Source organism: Stegodyphus dumicola, chromosome 8 (assembly GCF_044657685.1).
Source record: "Stegodyphus dumicola isolate Sdum_Otavi_A_Nest chromosome 8, ASM4465768v1".
Taxonomy (NCBI): domain Eukaryota; kingdom Metazoa; phylum Arthropoda; class Arachnida; order Araneae; family Eresidae; genus Stegodyphus; species Stegodyphus dumicola.
In genome coordinates, this window is record NC_140775.1 from 67954331 (window position 1) to 67976641 (window position 22311).

Sequence of the window (22311 nt, forward strand, 5' to 3'; positions counted from 1 at the left end):
GAATGTAAATAGTGAAATGTGTGTTATCTTAATAGGCGTTGCTTTCTGATATAAAAACTCGGAAAGATTATTCCTGACTAGTATATGTTTTCTTAATTTTCGAAATATTTAATTACTTGAAAATCATGGCTTTTTTTTGGAATTTTTTTTTTACTTCACTAGAATTTAGTTAGGTATAAAAAAATTTGAAACATTGAATACAGAATTTTACTTCGCTAAACTTTGCAATAGAAACCTTTCTAATCTGACTTTGATAACACTTTTAAAATGAAATCTTTCATGCCTTCGTTGTTAAATACTATCTTAAACTGTGTTAGAATATACGTTTCTTTAAACCGTTTCTCATAAATACTTAAAAGTATAGAATTTCACGTTATATTTAAAGAGTATGTGGAATTTAGAATTTCTATTATATTAGAATAGAAGTAGAAAGATAAATTTTCCTGCTGATCTTATAAATTATGAATTAAAGGAAGAATAATATTTTTGATGTAAATTTTTCATATATTCACTTATATTTTAAGACTATAAAAATTCCTTGGGAACAAAAGTTAAAGAGCAGTATTTTTTAAAGTTCGAAAGACATATTTTTTGCTGTCCAAATTTTCGAGTGGAATTAAACGCGTTTTCAAAATACAGTCGATAACCTTTTTTTTTTAATAACAAAGTACATTTACGGAGACAGCAATGGAAAAATAATTTAGAATTAATATTTAACTGCTTCAAAATATTTGATTAAATACTTTATTTATTTTTCAGTTAAGATTACATTTGCAATTTTATTTTAATGAAGCTTGGAATTCACGAATTCTGTTTAATTTTTTTAATTACGCAAAAATATTTTCGCAACATTAAAAAGAAATTTGATCCGCATTAAATCTATTGTTATTAAGTGTTTGTCATAGTTTGTATTTTTGAAATAATTAGCGAAACGGAAAGTAAAATATATTAAGAGTGGAAAGAATTTTTATTCCCATACAATTATTTTTCGTAATTTCTTTCTTAAAGTAGACGTACAGGAAATGCATCTCAAACTATACATAGGAAAATATTACGTTCCATTAATATATTTTCTTAATATTAAATTTAAGTTTGTTTCTGTAAAAAAAATGAGTAATCTATCGAATTAAAAGAAAATATTTAGAATGTGTACCCTCTCCCTCCAAAAAAAGTTTCATAATTCTTCGCTAGCTGAGATGTTTTAAAAACCTTCCAGAGATGCGATAATTTCATTAAAAGTGAAGTTTATATATTTCATGCCGTTAATGTTTTTACGAAAACTTATAACTACTGAAGATATATATGCAAATATAAATAATAAAAGTATAAGTATAAAATTAATGTTATTTCTTTAATACTCCAAAATAGTGTCGATTGCAGTATATGTACAATGTGTTTGGATTTAAAAAGTTATTCGTGTTTTAATGCATAGACATAAGTTGTTTGTGTTCTTTTAAAAGTGCTGAACTTAGGTTTAATTTTTAGTAAAATTTTCCTATACACTTGATATTTTATATATGATCTGTAAAATATATGCTATATAAATGATTTTGACTTTCACGCTTAACTGCTTTGAATTTCATTCTTAACATCTGAAAGAAACCTCCGTTCATTTTTTGCTTAACAGTATACATTGTCACTGATTTTAATTCCACAAAGAGATCGCCAAGTTAAAATGCAAGCAAAAGACTTTTGCTGTTCATTTAAAACGGCAGCTGTCAGTTTCTATAATGTGGAGGATAAATTTATTATAAATACTGGCGCCGTAGGCAGCACAGTATGCTTTATCTGATTAATGCTTGGAATACATTCTATATTTATAACAAAACTTATTTCAAAAATTTCAAATGACCTTTCTAAACAATTTTACAGGTGTAACAAAACCGTGATCAAGTTAACGGCTGCTGGAAAATCAACTATACTCTGTCAGTAATATGGATGTGGTTAAAAGTTAGTTCTGGGGTGCAAATTGGCGATTTTGGTGTTTTTTTTTAAAAAGGTCGTCAAACTATTGATATTCATTTTAATTAGTAATTCTAACAATAATATTCAACGACAGAAAGCAGTAGTGAAAGAAAAATACTAAAATTTATATATTGCTACAGAAATGTATCGTTAATGTTAGTTTTCCCTGTTCCGCCTTTAATGTGCCTGATGTTCTGCATACAGGAGATTTAGAGAGAAATTATGCAACACAAAAGAGAGTTACAGAGCGTAAACAGAAACCAGGGCCCACCGGAGTCAGGCTTCGGTATTTCTCTTTGTTTTAAGTAAAACTACAGTTTCAATGGGTGGCCCCAGCACAAGATGAGCTCTAGAAATTTTAATTTAGTTAACTATTTATCATTATTTTAACTCTAGCTTAGTTTTTAAATACCTTTTTTTTATTTTCTTTCATTTTAATTAGTAATTCTAACATTTTATGCATTTTTAAACTCAGGTATATAATGACTGGAGTTTGTTTTATAAATTACACTGATTATATGAATGTTAATAATGCTGCTGGACGGATTTTTTTAAACTAGGCAGTGTATTATTGTAACATTTTTAAGAAATATACTCTTGTATACGTATGGTAAATGAAACATTTTATACCAGACGGATCGCCAATAATTCTTTTTTAATATCGAACTTGTTTTTTAACTGCAAATGTGATCTGAGCAAAATAAAAACTATCAAAAATGCATAAAATCTTGCTTTATTGGGATTCATTAGCTTAATTAAATTACTGCCTTTGATTTTATGACGAAGTATATGAAATAAGCTCACAGAATGCCAGAATAAAAATTAAAAAAAAAAAAAAAGAAGAGAGAGAGAAAGAGAAGAGATTGTGTGCCTTTTTCTTCCCCCTTCCTTTATATTGCATAGAATGTAGAACATCAAACTGCATCATTAAACTGTAAGTTAGTTTCTTAAGACAACTGACTTTTTACAGCAACGAATTGACTATACAGTTGATAGTTAACAACGGTTAGTCACGGAATGTTTCGTGCAGACATGCCTTGAAAATAATATAAATTATTTTGATTTACAATGTAGGTATTTTAAGAAGCTTATCTTATAATGTATTCTATATAGCTACCCTCATTTGGAATTATTAACTATTATAAGTAAGTTTTAGTATTAAAGAATAAAATTTAAATACAAAAAATCCTCCTCGTAAAACTTAAAAGATGCGTTCTGGACACTCGTTTCATTGGATTTACCCATAACTCGGGTTTTGGTCAAAAGCGCATAAAATACTATTCATATTATGTTATAAATAATGCATTGTAATAGTGTAATAATAATATTACTTCAATGCTATATTAACAATGCTACTTTCAAAAATTCATTTTTAAATATTTTACTATTTTTTACTTATTTACACCAATAAAAAGCATAAAAATTGCAAAAGAAAATTTCTTGTTTGAAATTTTCTATTAGTTCAGATTAAAAATATTATTTTCTAAAAGAAGTAGTTATAAATTTCCTTACGTCATAGGAAAAGCTAAAAAAAATCCAGCCCTGAAAGCATGCAATAGCTGTATAATTCTTTGAAACGCTAATTATGCTTAATAAATATGCTAAATTTTTAAAAATCAATCTCAGTTTCAAAAATAAAAATATGGAGAAATTCTAATGTGTGAAATGAGGCGCTACAACCAGCTTTTTCTTGACAATTATACACGCTGCAATAGGCAACCACTGTTAAATTTCTGCAAGTCGTCCCTACTCCTCCGGATGTGATCAAGGTGACAGCCGGGAACGCGTCAGACGAGGGAGAAAACCCATCTGGGTTGGTCTATTTCTTATAAGGCCCATGGTAACATGTCATCGCTTCATTTTCATTGCACGGGGCATACGGAGAACGCTTACTCCGTTTATTCTAACCACTTTGTAACATTGAACAGAATTTTGTTAATGTCACTCCATAACGTTATGCAGATGTTTTTTGTGGGGTTAGAATTCTATAATAAAATAATATGCTTTTAGATATATGTTTTCGGGAATAAGAAAAATCCGAAATCGGTAAGAAATGAAATAATTTTTATAATCCTATTATTCTTTGTGCCTATAAAGAATGAAAGAAAAAAGGTTTTAAATGTTATTTTAATTGAAGTTGGGCAATGTTCTAATGAAATTGGAAACCATTCATGTGAAGACAAAAATATTGAATTCAACTTAATTAAGACAAAAATTATGCAACATCAGAATATATTAACATCAACTTTTCTGTGTGGAACTATCAAGAACTTTACAAAATTTCATTGGATATTCTTATTTCAGAACTCTAAAATATGCTGTTGTTTTAAAAGAGTACTCTAAAATTACTATTGAATTCAAAATTTTATGACGATAGTTTTTGTTTAAAAGTTAATATGTTTTGTATTTTCAAAATTATATCTTTCACATTTTGCTGCTCTAATGCTTGTTCATCCACCCTGCTCACCCAACCTTTCTTTTGAAGGGGGGCGATATGTAAGATATAACAAAATATGATAGTTATTTCAAAAAAAATAAATGGCGACCTCAAAATTAACATTCTAAATTTGGTAATCTGCCCCTAAATTCATCTCTTATAGGTTCCAGATTTTTCTTTCTTACGTAACGTTTTAATGCAGATACCTCTTATCCAATCAAATTAATTGTAAACCAAAACTGAGAACTGAAACTTTTCCCACTCCCACCCTTCTTCCTCTGAAAGTACTAACTTTGCTTATTGTCCGCAAAGCTCTCCTGCTGGCAAGATGTTTTAAAACTATGCTGCTGCTTACTTACTTACTTAAGATGACGTTGCAATTTGATTATCCGATTTCGTTACTGAGGTGCCCGCCCTTTTCCACAAAAAGACCAGTTTGTTTAAGAACTTCTGAATTTATATTATAACTACTCTTCATAATTGGAAAATAGGTAGTAAAATTAAATCATCTGAAGAATTTTAAAGATATTTTTTTGAAAATATCATAGGATGTAAATGCGTGGATGAAAGCTATTTTACCTCTACCATCTGAAAGGTTTCAGATTTTAACAATCGCCCTAAAGGGCTTGTTAACGATTTTTTACATTCTCGTTGAGCTCGCAGTCACGCTGAGCATTAACCTGCTCTTGCACTTGTAGAGACATTAGGTTATTTCGAAGCAGGAGATGTGAAAAATGAGCAACGCTTTCGCCGGGTCTCGAACCATGGTCCTCTCGAATACGCGCCGAGCATGCTGACCATTAACCATCGTTTTCTTCGCATTTACGCCATATACAGTTCAACGGCAAAATCACACAGTTTCTTAAAGCAGCATAACAGCATGTGTTTAAAATTTCTAATGCAGTGTTAAATATGTTGGTATACATTTTTCTATTTTTTTCAGTCTTTTCTTAGTTTATCATATTATTGTTCATTTTTCGTAGTAAGATGGCATACAAAACTTTTTTTTTTCTGCCTTTTTATTATTAACATTTTGTGTGCTAAATTTATTTATTAAGTATTACGGTTCTTTGCATTTACGCCACATAAAATTCAGTTCAACGGCAAAACCAAAAATATTTAAAAACAGCATATCATCAGAATTTCCTCGTTTCATTCCATACAGTGTTGCCACTTCTTGCTTTCAATTCTTTGAGTTTGTTAATCGAGCAGTCATTAAAGTTTTACAAAATATGAAATAAATAATGAAAAAATATATAACGTCATTCTGTGAGAATATTGAACATTTTAATTTTTTTAATCCACAAGAGACAAATTTGAAAGATAAATATCTTACTTTTCGGCGAGTGGCAACAGACTCGAATAAAAAGCAAAACGATGCATTTGTAGTGATCCGTCGCAAAATCCAATTTCGAAACTAATACAGGCTTGTTAGGCTAAAAATATTTTGACGAAGTATAATTATTTAGTAACACATTATTCAGTAAAATATTTTATTTAAAAAGATATGAAATATCAAAACAAATAAAATGATATCCGAATATAAAATTGAAATCGAGCGAATGGATTGGATTATTCAGTTATGGCAAAGCATACGAGGGCTATCTGCCTAAAGGGAAGGGATGCCTTTCGTGGAGGACTTTCTAAGGAAACTGGCTCGTATACACGTTACACATGGAGAAAACCACGAAAACGCCCATGCAGCCAGCCCGTTCGCGGGATTCGAACCTCAGACCGAACTACCAGTGTTCAGCGTCTTTACCGCTCGGCCGCTGGTGGGCCAAATCGAGCGAATGAAACGAGAGTTTTTCAATAATCAGAAAAGTAGGGTTTCTTTCAAATCACAGCGTTAATAATTCCAATCCGCTTATTGGGAACACTTGTAGAAACACGTCATATATCATATAATCAATGCGGGAATTTTCTTATGCTGAAATCTACACTGTTTCTGAAAACATAAATTAACACTGGTATTGATCTTCACCAATAGTCATACTCTCTGAGGTGAACACTTTCGCAGAAGACAAAAGTTGTTCGAACTGTAAGGCCAGTTTGTTTATATTAACTATAACATGTAAACAACTGAAAAAATTAAATTAGTATTATTAATTGTATTAAATAATAAGGTAATGCTTTAGATAATTTATAAAGTCATCGAAATTGTTTCGACTTCCATTGGCTTAGAAAAATCAGCTCACTTTGATGTTACATGTACATACAAAATGCAGCATTTAAAAACAGGTCTGTGTTATATTTTACAAGTGGTATGAATGTTTATATGCTTGCTTTAAGTAATAAAAAACCTTTCTTATCTTCCATTAGAGAAATTTTGATGTATTTGCATCCTGTAGTCAATTAAAAATAAAATCTAATGATGATCATGTATTCGTTGCAACGTATTTCAGTGCACCAAAGTACATTTTATTTTCTCTTTTTTTTAATGTAAGTGCATTCTGTAGTAAAAAGCCATTTTCAAAATGATTCTAAATATATAGGAGAGAGCTTTGTGTTGCTGTTGTAGTCAAATTTCAGCAGAATTATGGGAGAATGTTTTATTTTTAATCCGCGATTGTTGCTGAGAGTTAAACAAGCAAATTACTCTTAAAAGTCGTCCACGAAGGCATCCTCCTGTGAGGAAAAGAGCCCTTGTATTCTTTGTGATAATCCAAATAAACCGTATCCCTCTGACCTCTAGAAAGCCAATGAATGATAATCTTTGTTTACTGTTTTTGTAATTGCTGTGGCAAGGTTAAAATATTGTGTTGATGCATTACCATGAACTAGGAATGAACACAATTCTTATACGAATGTTTAATTCAGCGTGTTACTATCAAACTCTAAGCTTCTCTCTTTTTTTATTAGTAAATTAAAACCGGAAGTTTGATATCAATTTCTTTTGCAAGCTGTAAGATAATTAACTCAGTGGCGTACAGTTCAGAGATTAGTATGATCAAACCCAGGTTGTTTGTCGAGTTTATTATATGAATGAGAACTTATACGTTGGAAATATTAATTTTGTTTTTTCACTATAGCATCTTATCATCTCGTATTAAAATTTGGAATGCTTTCTGTCTTCTTTATTTTCTCAATTACAAAGCTTATTTCTACATATGAAGAGATGAAGTAAAAGAACTGCCGTTCTGTGAAAGGAAAGATTTAATGCATTAAAATTAGCAGTGAAAAATGTAATAGCAATAAAGTTAATTATTGCATTAAGCATTTAACTAGTTTCTTTAACGCCTGTTGACTTTATGTCCGTCGATGAATTTTTTCCTTGAATATCAGTGTCATTTTGACGGTTGGTACATCGTAGTGTTTCCTTTTCCTTTGTCACATTACTTTACATTTTGCTAGCACAGCAGTAAGGCCGTGAAGTTTACCGATTCTGAGAGCAGTCATGATGAAGGTATGAGATCTTTATTTTATCTTTCAAATTGTTACGGTGTACTGCTTATGAGAGCAACGAAGCGATATACGAACTTATTAATAATTTTTATCTTTATTTAATATTTTTGTTTCTCAGATTGCAGCAATATTTGCTTTATCAGGGTAAACGAAATGAGCTATTTACGAACCATATGTTTGTTCCTTGGCAATTCATAAAATCAGTTAAAAAGAATAATAAATCTTGTTCATAGTACTGTGCGATGAGCTAACTGATATTTTTTTAATATTCATTCTATCAGTGTTTAGTTAGCAAAATATTTTTTGGAATCCTGGAAAAATCATTGAGTTTATATAAATGGGGTGCGTGTTTTTTTTTTTTTTTCTCTTGCAGATGTAAGGAATTATGTTTATTACAATTAATTTGTACTTTCTCTCTGCTATATTTAGGCTAATAATTTTCAGCAGTATTTACTAAAAATTAAAAAGTTTTAATCAGCAATTATTCAGGCTTTTTTTTCCTCTATCTCTTTATGAATGAATTATCTTTTAATTAAAACTAACTGATATGAAAAGTGTAAAATAAAGTTTCTAGCTTCGTATCTCTATACTTTCTTCTATAATTCTTTTACCAAATATTTTAATGATACTGAGTTCTTGATCCTTTTGGGGCTGAAATATAATCTGCAGGAAGGACAGAGTGAAAACCCTGTACTTTTGAATTAATAGCACTGTACATTTGACCTGCTTTTATGTCCGTTAATCAATCGGTAAACCATTATTTTTAAAATAACACATTTTTTAAAAGACAGCCGCTATTACAGAAATCGGTAGCCTTCTTAAAAATCAGAAAATAATCTGAATCCATTACTTATTTTTAGGTAAAGGACAAAAGTGGTAGATTTAAAATAATCAAAAAGTAAACCCTGTCTTTTTAAACAAGTCGGAAGAAACAGGTGTTTACTCTTTCCATTTCGCTATTTAATATTCTGGAAAAATAGGAGGTATTGCTACTTGACGAAATATTAATTAAAATCCTCGTATGCTAACAACCTAATAAATAAATGCACAACTACGCCATAAATATTAAAGTATTTTTTTAAATAAGTATGCAAGTTTCCTCATTGCTTTAATTTACGCTCAAATATAGTATAAGGTATTTCTCCCGCTTTCCTAGCATGCCTTCGTGGTGTGGCGGTCTGCACGCTGGCCCGGTATTCCAGAGGTCCGTGGTTCGATTCCCGAAGGCGTTTGCTCGTTTTTCATTTTGCCTGCTTCCAAAAATACTTAATGTCTCTACAATAACATGGCATTTTTTAGTCTCAAAAGGCTTATTAGTCTCGAGATGGGATTTTACTACGTTTCACTTTTTATTCGACTCTTCTCCATTCGATAAAAATATAACTGACTGAAGACATTTCGGATTCTTTTTCAGATTCAAATTGAATCTGAAAAGTCGCGGATTAAAAATTAAGCTATTTGAAAGCAATAGATGCAGTTTTTGGCAGTATTCGTGTCTTACTTTTGAATCGGATTGATATAAATAATAAAAATGTATTTAATTCATGATCTATATAATTAAAAATATTTAGTTTTGACATAATATAACTAGCCCAAAGGGGCGGTAACTGGCCAGTATTAAAGTTACACTTGATGGATAAACCCGGAAACCAACCATTCAGTAAGCCCATTCGCGTGGCTTCGAACCCGGGTCGAATTACCAGTATTCACCGGTCTTAAAAACAGGAGTTCTTTTCGAAAGTGGCAACAGAAGTATGCAGCAGTTCATCTCCAGAGGCACAGTACTTCTCCGGACACGTTCCATTCCCAGCATATTTACACCGCTTCCGGGGCAGTAGCACAGATTTTTGTGTATGCGCGAACCATTATGTATTTGGCTGCGTACAGAGATCAGGATACCATCTTACGAAACCAGTTTCGACTGCAAATGAGCCGCTAACACTATTAGTAACAGATCTGCGCAAAATGAAAATGGTTCATTTATTACATATTGTGACACTGCCTACTCAGTGATGTCAAGGGATATACACCCTGCTCCAAACACGTCCACAGCATATGTTTTCCCACAACAATAGGAATATAGCGGCACACTTCCCCTCTATACTCAATGCTGTTACCCTTATTCGAACTTTGTATATAGTTCTGTATTGATATGTATATTTTCAGTTTGATTATTTATTTATCAGTTGCCCATGTGTTTAGATGTTAGATCGCCCTCATAAATAAACTTACGCACTAGCTGAAATTTAACTTTGTTCATAAACGCTGTTACGATTTTGTCTTTCATTTGATTGCTCAAACTGATGCATGTGCTCAAGTCTTCTGCAAATCAAAGTGTCCTGTTATCATCAACTATTTTCCAAGCTATATGTAATCAGTTCAACAGAAATCAGCTCGCTATCATAGCCCAAGTATCTTCCAACGAGCTTTCATATTACCCTGTATGACTAACAACCCGGTCAGAGGCCAATTCAAGCAGTGGTCTGGTGGACGTGGTCAACCGGTGGTCAAAGACGGCCACTGGTTGGATGGTCTCTGTGATAAGGCTTACCGCAAATGGAAAGAGTGGAAAGACCGGATTGTTGAGCAGAGTATAAGAATATTGTCGAAAACTGGGAAACGGGAAAAAAAAAACAACTATGGGAAGGAAGAAAATTATTTTAATTATTTTTAATTCATTTACACATCAATAAACAGTCTATTAATTTTACAGTTTAAACACATGAAAGATTGTATTTAAAAAAAGGTATTTCGCACTGAGATTTCGAAACGCTTTGCTTTACTTATTCCCAAATACAATATTTTGTATGCGTAACATGATAATATACTCGTATGATTATCGTCATGAAAACGCTGTAACCGGTTCTGGGGTCACTGGTAATCATTGGAACCGGCTCTGCCTATGATGCAACATGTATATCCACTAAGGTACACGGCATCTTGGTGAAAGTGACGGCATTTATCTGTAGAGTTGATATAAAATATTACTCTTGAATTTCACTGAAAGCCATGAATAAAATGCTAAATCAGGCATCTGCAACCTTTTTCTGTTGCGGGTCAGAATAGATCAAAATGTGTGTATTAAGTAGATATTTCGTGGTCAGTGGTCACAATTAATGTGGCTGTAAATTATGTGTCTGGTTTTGAAATTAGTCTAGATATCACAAGTTTCATCAAAAGATAAATCTTGGAAGCTTTTATGACAGTCTTTACTTACACGCAGGGGGAGGATATTTAAAGAAAAATCTTTTTTCCCCTTTAAAATATGAGTTTTTTATTCAGAAATTTTTTTAATATTTTAAAGAAGCTCCAAATAAAATCATCCACCAAAAAAATTTTAAATATCATGTAGCGTTTGAAAAATGCAAATATTTTCCAGAATCGTTTAAAATTTGAATTAGCGACAAGTATGTTTCTAAAATCTTAAAATTGTTTCATATCCGAATGAACATGTTTTAAAATATTAAATATAATTTATTTCTAGTTATAGAAAACCTTTTCGTATTTGTATGATCACACTATAAAAGAAATTTCTTAGAATAAATAACTGTACTAATTAAAACAGCTTTTATTATAATTCACAATAACTTGCGAATATTTTAGCAGCATAAAAATACCACAATGGATGCAAAAAAATCCGAGAATTTTCTTTCAAGATCGTGGCAGTTAATGACCTGTCTGGAGCACATGTGGTTATCTGATGAATGAAACCGGTGATAATCCGCTTGGTGAAAAAGGAGGAGGAGTAAAATGATGCAGAGCTATCTACGCTAAGCTGTTTGCCTTCGTGCTAGATTCCAAATTTATGGGAAATGTTGCATTGCCTTTAATCAGAAATGATATCTTAGATTAATCATTGCTGGTTGCTGATGGAGTAATGGAATAATTTGACATGTGTCCTGTAGAATAAATCATAACGGGCAGATGCATTGAAAATATATATGCCTATAGCTTGACTGCTGAAAATACACTGCACCAGCCTCTGTCCAGGAAAAAAGCAAGGAAAACGTTCTTTAGGTAAAGCTGCGGAACATTTTTGCTAAGTTTTCCAATCAAAATCCCACTAAAATGTGGTGACTAGATGGTACAATTTGTTGGCATACTGTAAGGAATTTTCATTTATCTATTTTCTTCTTTATCTGAGCCACTGTGTGGAAATCATGACATGCTCTATCACTGAAATTTGAATTGTTGTATCTAGATGTTTGACGAGTGTGAGTCTCAGTTAGTTATTGATAATGCTTCTCATTCATTATTAGTGGTAATTACTCGCCCATAGCATGTTATATCTTAAAGGTTTATAGACCTTCATGAAAATGGGCAAAGCATATTTAAACGTTAGATACTTTTGATCACGTTTGACACGCAATTTGAGTAACTGTAATCTCATTATAACCCAGCTGGGATTCCAATAGCAGAGTTGTATGATTTTAACTTTTATAAACATTTTAAAAGCTTTTATGCAAATTCAAAGGTACATATCCTACAGAAAAAGTACATAAAACCGTACATACCCTACAATTTCGAATAATTTTGGGGCTGAACACCTTAAAGCGATGATTTTCAGTTATCAGGTTCAGTGTTTCTCCTTACTTGCTTGGGTAACATTCATGAACCTGACTCGGAACAGGGAGCTTACTAAAGCTATGTTCAATAACTGTGGGAAGTAGACAAGATACACAGGAAGGGGTATACGAAACCCTTTATTTTTCACTCTTTACAATAATTTCCGTACTTCGGAATACAGAGACCAACTACTTGTGGTCTGAACGTAAGAATATAAAAATATTTAACTAAACTCTAACTTAACTTTGGAATAATAAACGTGGAAGATTGGCCGTATATTAACAGGAAGCCGTATGTAGTACAGAGAACTGTTAACACTACAATACGTTTAAAATTATCAAGAGGATTAAACCCCTGGCCTGGAAGGCAACCAGCAACCGAGTAAAACTTCTAAGGCAAGCGGCCTGCTTCGACTAACTCCTTCCTCTCTCTCGCTTGGCAAAAAGCCACAACTTAAGTACTTGGCGTTCGCCAGACAAATTTTGCATAAATAAGTTAACGCTTTTAATTCTGGCCGGAAGTAGAAAATAAGAAGTGATAGTAAAGATTTAAAATAAAAATAAACGTTAGTAAAACTTAAGATCCTTACACAGTAACGATATTTATTTATGTCCTCATAAACACTGGTCACTTTTAGAAGTGGTCGTCTCAGGAAAATGGTAGCTATATGAGTGTTCACTCTATGTAGAAGATCAGCCGATTAATTATGAAGTATAGAAATATGACTGAATTTAAATGATTTGGCATAAAATATTACTCTTGAAAATACGCTGAAAACCACGAATAAAATGTTAAATTAGGCGTCAGCAACATTTTTTTGCTGCGGGTCAAAAATCGACCAAAATGTGTGTATTATGTAGACATTTCGGGTCAATGGTTATTTTCATTTTAGTCTTTCTTGTTGAATAATGAGATAAATTTTACTGTGAAAATAAATTTATTTTCGGTTTATTTTTTATGTATTTCTCAAGCACGCGTTTCATATTTATGTTTCATAATTTATTTTTATACTATTTTTTTTAACTATATTTTCCGAACTTAACTGCGTCACTTGAAACTATGAAATTGTACCCCGGAGATCATAGGTTGTCGAGGCCTATGCTAAATTAAAAACTTCACTTTGAGGTGTTTTTTTTTTTTTTTTTTTTTTTTTTTTTTTTTAATTTAATACGGAAGCTTACTTAGGACTTTTTGTTTGATGCTACCAACGACCGTTTTGTTAGATGCTACCGACGAAGTGGAATTTCCTGGTTCTTACGAAGTTCTTCCTAGAGGGAATTTGCACTTCTATTTTTCAATGTGATGTGCCTAAATGCCTTTTTCTTTTAATGTAGTTTATTATTGTTTGAACGTGGGCTTTATATGCAAATTCCCCCAGCGTTTCAACAAATTTAATTTAAATCAAATTGTAAAAAAGCAGGCTTTTAAATTTTCGTTTTATTAATATTTTTATAACGTGTCTTCAAAATCCAAACAGAAAATAGAATAATTCTAAAAAGGAAAGAAAGAAGTAAAAAATTCTTTTGGAAAAAAAAATGTATGCAGAAAGAATTTTATTTTTTTAATATGTTTATAATTATTACTATTATTATTTATTTTTTATGCGTTAAGTGATTATAAAGATTCTTCACAAGCGGTAAAAAGTTATTTTGACGTTCTGATATTGAAATAATTTTTTTCCTTTAGACATTGTTTATTTTCTGTTCATTAGGTAAAAAGAATTTCAAAACATTCCATTACATTTTTTCTCAATGTACTACGATTATTTTTTTCCCTCTGATATTCTTGTCAAGATAAACAAGTAAATGAAAGGAATTTTGCCTCAAAGAAATTTAATTAGCTTTTATAAATAGTTAAATAAATAAAAAGAAAAGTTATAATGAAGGAATAAATAAAGTAACAAATAATTTTTTTAATAAAATCGTCACTCTACAGTGAATAGAAATTTGATATATGTTCTGAAACAACGAAACTTAATCCACAGAATAAAACTGGCGTTTGAAATTTTAAAAAATGGAACGATAAGCAGTTTTTTACATAGGTTCTTGGCTTTGTAAATATTTATGGGTATATTGTATATGTAAATATTTATGGGAATAACCCATAAATATTTGTAAATGTTATGGGGTTAAGCAACTTAAACCGAAACATTCTGTTGGTGAGCTTTCGTGTTGTATAACTGCGCACTTTTTCTTCAGTTGTCTTTCCGTTAAGATGCTAGTTCACTCCTTTCGCTTCTACCAGCTATTGTCTATTGTTCTAAAAATATAATCTGTATAAAATTGTGGGAGGCATAGCGCACCCACAATGATGAAGTGAAATAAAAAGAATACGTGCTCTCAGAATTAATTATCTATGAATAAAATTATATTTATTATTTAGAACTATATCTGTCTTCGAATGTCATCTTTCTGACTACGAAATAAAGGATTGAATTAGATTATTCAATTATGGCAAAGCACACGAGGGCTATCTGCCTAAAGTGAGGGATGCCTTCGTGGAGGACTGTCTAAGGGTAACTGGCTCGTATACACTTTACATATGGGGAAAACCACGAAAACGCCCTGCAGCCAGCCCGTTCGCGGGATTCGAACCTCGGACCGAACTACCAGTGTTCAGCGTCTTTACCGCTCGGCCGCTGGTGGGCCAACGAAATAAAGCTTTTCCAAGTTATTATAACGCAAGGAACCATTGCTAGTCTGCTGTAGTTATCTCCAAGTCACTTTATTACATGAGGAATTGCCTTCCTTTGACTCCAGTTTACTTTTACTTTAGATGCTTTAAGTTTATACAAATAGTTATAAATATGTTTGAAAATAACAGATAAAAGAATAACGTTAATAATAACAATATATTCTTAAAAGCTGTCAATAATTTTATTTTTTGATAAAGTATGCTGAGTTATTTCACTAAAAACGTTAAAGGTCCGGATGCACGCATCTCCAGGCAAAACAGTAATAATAATGATGAAAGAAAAATATCTGATGTAGATACCACATGACTTCCTTGTACGCCTATTAAATTATACACATTTTTTCTGCACTTCATTTAAACTTGATTTCCTCGAATTTCATTAGAAATATATTTCTTATTCAATTAGCTCGGTTCTCACTTCACGACAAGCCAAAAATGCAGATCTTCATTAAATATTGTAAAATACAGAGAAATCTTAAACACTAAATACACTTAAAAATAGTTTAAAAAAAGTATAATTAAAATTAGAGTTAAAAAAAAAAAAAAATTTGGACGGTGGTAGGAAGACGAATTTTTGGTGCACAAATTTAAAAGCAAACTTCCGGCCCCGCTATGCAAAAGAACACTGAAATTGGGGCACCAACTGACTTAATTCACTATTTTATTAAGAGTTTTAAATATAAACAAATGGCGACCTCATTAGGCCTATCGCCACTTTTAAATTGTTGATAATTCTACAACTGTTGCATGCAAATTAAGGATTAAAAACCTTAACTGAGACGTGAGGACAACATAATTCAATCACTTTTAAAGCAAAAATGTACAATTTACCAACATGTAAAATTAAAAAAAAAAAAAAAAAAAAAAAACTGAGCTCACAGAGCCGAATAACAAAATGGGAATTCAGTATGCATATATTTAACACTGCTGGCCACCCAAATTGCAACACCAAAAAAGACAAGAGATATCACAACAAAATTTATTTAGTAGCTAACATGTTGACCAAGTATCAAATGATTAAATTTATAGACTTCTGTGAAGTGTGGTTCCCTCCAGAATCAGTAGCCAGAGTAGCCGCCAGTGTTGAAGATCACCGCTGCCAAACGCCTCAGCATTGATTCAGAGACTTTGGATGTGTTCTTGGGGTACAGCAGACCAAGCAGCTTCTATACGTTGCCAAAGTTGATCTGGGGTGCCAGCTTCGGATGTAATCTGGGTCAGTCGTTCAGCAACCATGGATCACATGTTTTTTATCGGCGAAAGATCCGGAGAGCAAGCCGGCCGGGGAAGCAACTAAATCTGGCGATTGACGAAGAACCCTTGGACAATGCGTGCCACGTGTGCTCGCGCATTATCCTGTTGAAATATGGCTGTGGGCAAGCCCTGAAGGTAAGAAGGACAACTGGCTCCTACACCTCGGAGATGTAGCGCTGGCTACTTAAAGTACCGGCAATGCGTAGTAGAGGAGTGCGAGAGTGATATCTAATACCGCCGCATACCATAATACCCGGTGCAGGACCAGTGTGGCGGTGCATAACGCAGCTGTTCAGCATCCTCTCTCCACGGTGTCTTCAGACTCGAATCCGATCATCGTCGTGTTGCAGACAGAAGCGTGACTCGTTAGTAAAGACAATTTCATTCCATTCTGCCGTCCACATCCTTGTTTCATCGCACCATTGGCGGCGGAGACGTCTGTAGTTCTGCGTCAAGGGTAAACGAAGCAATGGACGTCTTGCGGGCAGACCACTCTACTGTAAACGGCGTCGAATGGTACGCTGGATGATGGACACTGGATGGTGGACGGTACGCTGGATGGTACGCTGGATGATGGACACTGGTCGAATGGACACTGGATGATGCGTTACAGACTGAATGTGGTTCGTGATGTGACTGAGCGATCCGTCACTGCCATGCGCACCATGTTCCTGTCATCACGTGAAGTGGTTCACTGAAATGGATGCGATCGAACACGTCGGTCCGTTGTACCCTCCTGCATCCAACGGTCACATATCCGCATTACAGTTGTTTGGTTTCGTCCAACACGACTACTGATTTCCCTGAAAGCTAATCCACACTCTCGGTGGGCCACTATCCTTCCTCTGTCGAACTCGGATACTTGATCAAACGATGATCGCTATTTACTACGCGGAATAATTGATCGTTTTTTTTTTTTTTTTTTTTTTTTGAAAAACACAAGAAAAACACAATTGCCGAACTTGACATCGTTTTGCGCTTTGAAGTGGCGCCACAGGCGCGCGTGATGTGCGTCTGCGCTGAAAATCTAATCATTTGCATATCTCACCTCCGCTAATGCGTGTTGTAAATTTCATGTTATTTACATGCTTCCTTCAGGGTGCTGCATTTACGGTGGCCAGCAGTGTATGTTTAATGCAACCGATTCCAACGAAAAAAGGAAGTGTTCAGTTAGATGTCGTATACAATATTTCCACGTTCTACTGCTGCTCGTTTTTGACTTATATGTGATACATAAGTACTTACATACAGACTTTCTCCTGAATTCATTTTAAATCCATTTTACAAACCGTTTTGGAAAAAAGAATACTTTATTCTGTCAGTACGTACAGATGTCAAGCCCCCCCCCAAATCGTTCAAATCGATATTTTCGTTAAAATATGATACCCGAAATTTTTCGCGGTTACAATACTTCCTTTACTTCGTACCACAAAATAAAAATAACAGTCTGAAGGCTTCAGTTTATAGTCGAATACCTCAAAGAAAAACCTGCTGTTAAAAACTAATTAATTAATTATTTGAATTGCTAAAGGATTTATTAAATATGAAAGGTAAAGGTTTTTGTGTTTTGCCAAATGACATCATTATAAGAATTTGCCGTGAGCGCAGATATTTGGGAGATAAAGTTTTTGTGTTTTGCGCAATGGCAATAATTGATCAAGATCGGTTCTAGATTTTTTACGTTCTTCTGATGTGTCAGTTTTGCTAAACTGGATTTTTATAAGTTAAGTAAAAAGTAATGTACACTGCCCCCCCCCAAAAAAAACATTTCTATATCTCGCGTTCTACTGGGCCGATTGACAAAATTGAAATTACATTTTTCATGTCTTGAAAGCTCGACTTAGGATATATGTTAGACTTATATATAGCATTTAGGATATATGTTAGACTTATATATAGCATTGTTCTAACATAGGTATTCTGATACGAAATCGGACTTTTTCTGAAATAACATATCAATTTTTTTTTTCATATTTCAATTCTACGACTCAAATTATGCCTAAATATGAAATTTGGTAAAATTTGGTGCGACATTTACGAAGAAATTCAAAAATTTATCTTGGCACAATTTTTTCAGTTTTCGCCAAGAATAATTCACTTCGCGAACTTCTTAATATGTGGCAATCCATTTTCCTTTCCCTTCCATTATGCCGCAGCGGGAAAAAAGGTACTTCGTTCTAACCGTTTTACATTGTGCATAAACGGAAGAAAAGTCACATCGTTTCTACTTCCAAGTAATTTTAGCAAAGTGTCTAAACCACATCTGATGTTTTATCACTTTTAAAAAAATATGCCAAATTTCAAAAAGCGCCAATACATAAATTCACGTATATCTTCGGAAATTTTGAATAAAAAACTGTAATCTTTTGCAGCTATGCTTAGAAATACGTCTACTTTAAGATGATAGTAAAAATTTTATAAAATTTTATAAAACTTATTTAAAAATACAAATTTTAAAAATAAATCATAAAAAATGGGTGAATTTTATTTGGATGGAAACTAAATTTCGAAATGTGAAATGAAGAATCAAATAAGTTCAATAAAAAAAGAGAGATTAATAAATATATACCAAGCACAATTAACATCGAGGAGCTAAAATTTTGAGAACTAATTTTTTTAAAAACTACTCGTGCGATTTTTACAAAACTAGGTAGTTTGGGCTAACCTTGGATCACATGTTGTAGAATCGAAATCAGAAATCAGAAAAAATCCGATTATTTGTCAAAATACCTATATTAGAACAATGCTATATATAAATCTAATACATATCTTAAGTCGCGCTTTCGAGATATGAAAAACGCAAGTTGAATTTGAAAATAAACGGGAAGGAAAAAAATAAAGAAACTGAAATATTTTTTTAGAAATCTCGACGTTTTAGGTTTCATTTCTCAGATCACTGGTTACATGTTTTATAACACGTGTTATCTGTAACAAAGTTCTGTGTGTGACACAAAGTTCTTCTATTTCAATAATAAACTTTTCGATGTAATTTTAATGAAATAGTAATTACACCAGACATTTTAATTTTAATAATTTTAATTACACCAGACCAAATAATAGAATTTCTGCATTAAAAGTAGCGAAAAGTGCATGAATTTTCTTTTTCAGCAATCGGAGAAATACTTTTTTCAGCATGATAAAATACTTTTTTTTCCTAGTACAGGCCGCATAATTTACGATTGCGAAAGTCATAAAAATTCAACCTCGATAGCGGTTTATTTCGAAATAGCAAAATAGCAAAATGAAAAAATAAAATTTAGATTATGTTTTTAATCATATAATTCCTTATATTGTTTTCCGTTTAAAGGTCACTTGTATTTTTCATTGGAACTTCTTTGTTGTTCTGCAAGATGAATTCAAAGCCACTTGGCATTTATTTGAAAAGCCAGTATAACTTATTTCCTTTTAACAGTGGAAATGGGTGTCACCAGTTTATATAGTCTTAAATTATTCGCTATCAGACAGGAGACTTACAGACGTGGGATGTTCTAATTTTGTATCTTTGGTTTTGCCCTTTCTGATGCCCTAAATAAAATACATACTTATTTAACAGTCTGCTGCTGGATGGCGTAGCTTAGCAACGGAAGAAACAATTGTATTAGCTAAGAAATAAAACTTTTCTTGACTCTAATATTGCATTTAGGTATTATGTAGAGTTTTAGTAAGACGAAAGTTTAAATTAATTGATATTTCTTTCCTCTCTCTCGGGTTGCGTGTTTAGGAAAGAGAGACGACAAAATGCTTTTCGATCAAAGATTTTGTTGTAAATCAATTTTAATTTATTATCTCTTTAATCCGGTCATTTTTTTAGCCAAAGTTATCCTACTGTGAATTCCATTGAGTTTTTGAATAAAATTCCTTTTAATCTGTTCATAATCTAGACGGAACATTTTTTTTTAACCTTTGAACATCTCCATCCGTTTTTTGTGTAAATGCTAGACAAATGCTAGACGGATGAAACCTTCAAAAGTACTAAAATGTATTTTTCTTGTATGTTGGTTTATAAACTGTAGCTAAAACAGTGATTCTCAAAGGATAGGCCACAGAAAAAGTAAAATATTTCACACTATAAAAGCGCATTCATATGGTATGGTATACCTATTATACGTGGCATAAGCAGAAAATCCTTGCTGTTTTAGATTTAAAGGATAATGCATACATTACAGTTATCTGTTAAGGAAAGGCATAGTTTCGTAGAGAGCTTTTTAAAGAAAATTAGCTGGTATTCAACTGATTATGGGAAAGTACGGATGCTTTTCCTAAGGAGGGACGTCTTCGCGGAGGACATTCTAAGGAAAACTGGCTTATATTCACGTTACATATGAGGAAAATCACGAAACAAAATGAAAGTATCTTCTTTTTAACCCTTTATTGCATTTTTTGTTCGAATATAGTCTTATTTTTTGGATTCAGAGTCGAAATTAACAAATTCAAAGCTGAATGCATGTGTTTTGAACAACTTAACCTAATATTGATTTTTACTTTCTATTTCCTGCTTGTTTTACTACTTAATGACAAGGTATTATAATCTGTATCATTTGCATAATATTCCATCAAGAATGCCAGCTCTTGCATTCAAATGTGAGTGAATGAAGCTGTATAAACACATTCCCGAAATACAGTACGACTGACACTGACAGCTTTGTACGAATCCCTGTTGACAATCGGTTGCCATGACGATTTCCACCATGACAGATCAATTTTTATCCTATCCGCGACCCTCCTGTCACGTGATCCGCACCCGATAGCCATCTCGTTTGCTCTTTCCGCCGTGCCGTGGCAAGACTGGAACTGTTACAAAGAACACGAGTTGAGGGAACGGTTCCCTCAGACAAAAAGGCAGGGTCATCTCTGATCGAATATTTCGTGCGTACTTGGAGTGTTCCCTAAATTGTTATTCTAAACTCGTCTGTGTTTTATCAATGTCAGCGTGTCAAAGAATTTAAAATAAAATTATGCATTGTGCAACCGAAGTCTTCTTTTCTGAAGACAGACTGTGTGTCGAGGAAAGGCAAGGTTTAGAATAATATCTCTTGAAATAGGGATGTCATTTTGCGTTTATACAGGTTGAAAAATCCCATGGCTCTATATCACGAAAGTGGTTTTCTAAATAATGACTAATAGAAGTCAGCAAAACGATTTGTAATCCTAGTGTAACGTCAGTGCCTATATAACAAATAATTTAATAAGTTTGATTTCCAGTTCTGTATCACAGTCTGTTACCTTAAAACAGACTCATTATGACAATATTTTCCTCATTAATGGATCATAACGTATATCGCCATCGCCGCATAGAAGGACTTAGGGCATTAGGATACGACTGTCTATCATAATAATCGATATTATGGTTACAAGGGAAAAAAGGGACCTTAAAGAGACTATAAGAAAGGACCATTATCCAATTTCAAATTTTTTAAAAAGTGGTTTGTAATTTTGGCCGGTTTTTCTAATCATATATGAAATTCAGTGAATGTTTTCCCAACCGCTAATGCATTATTCCTTATGGTATTTGAAAATAAGGGTACTTACTTTTTTTTTTAATGCGCAAATCTCTGGTAATTTAATTACTATAGGCTTTTTTTCATTTATTATTAGCAGCAGATGATTATTATTAATAGATTTCATTTATTATTAGTGATGTTATTGTAATATCCATTTGTATTTAATTGCTCTGAAATTCGGTTTGATTTCGGATTATTAGTGAAGGGCATTGGCCTTTCCAACTTAGATGAAAATTCATGATTTTGATGTGTTTGTAGCAAAAATATTAAAATCGGTCATTTCAGTTATTACCTCTTTTTTAATGTAATTATTAAATCCATTTTTGTTTTTTAAACTTTTTTTCTCCCTATTTTTATATTTTTTTCCACTTTCTTTTAATAGTTTGTTTTTATGGTTGCTCGTATTTTTTGCCCCCCCCCCCCAAAGAAAAGAAAAATTATAGCATTAATTTTGCTTGCTGCGCAACGTTTTGTTTGAACATTTTTCCT

At 32.6% G+C, this 22311-nt stretch overlaps 1 protein-coding gene across 17 annotated transcripts in view; it reads left to right on the plus strand.

Annotated features, from left to right (window-relative positions):
- LOC118191434 (uncharacterized) overlaps positions 1-22311 on the plus strand; it is a 587182-nt gene that overhangs the window by 176868 nt on the left and 388003 nt on the right. The gene's annotated exons all lie outside the window — the stretch shown is intronic.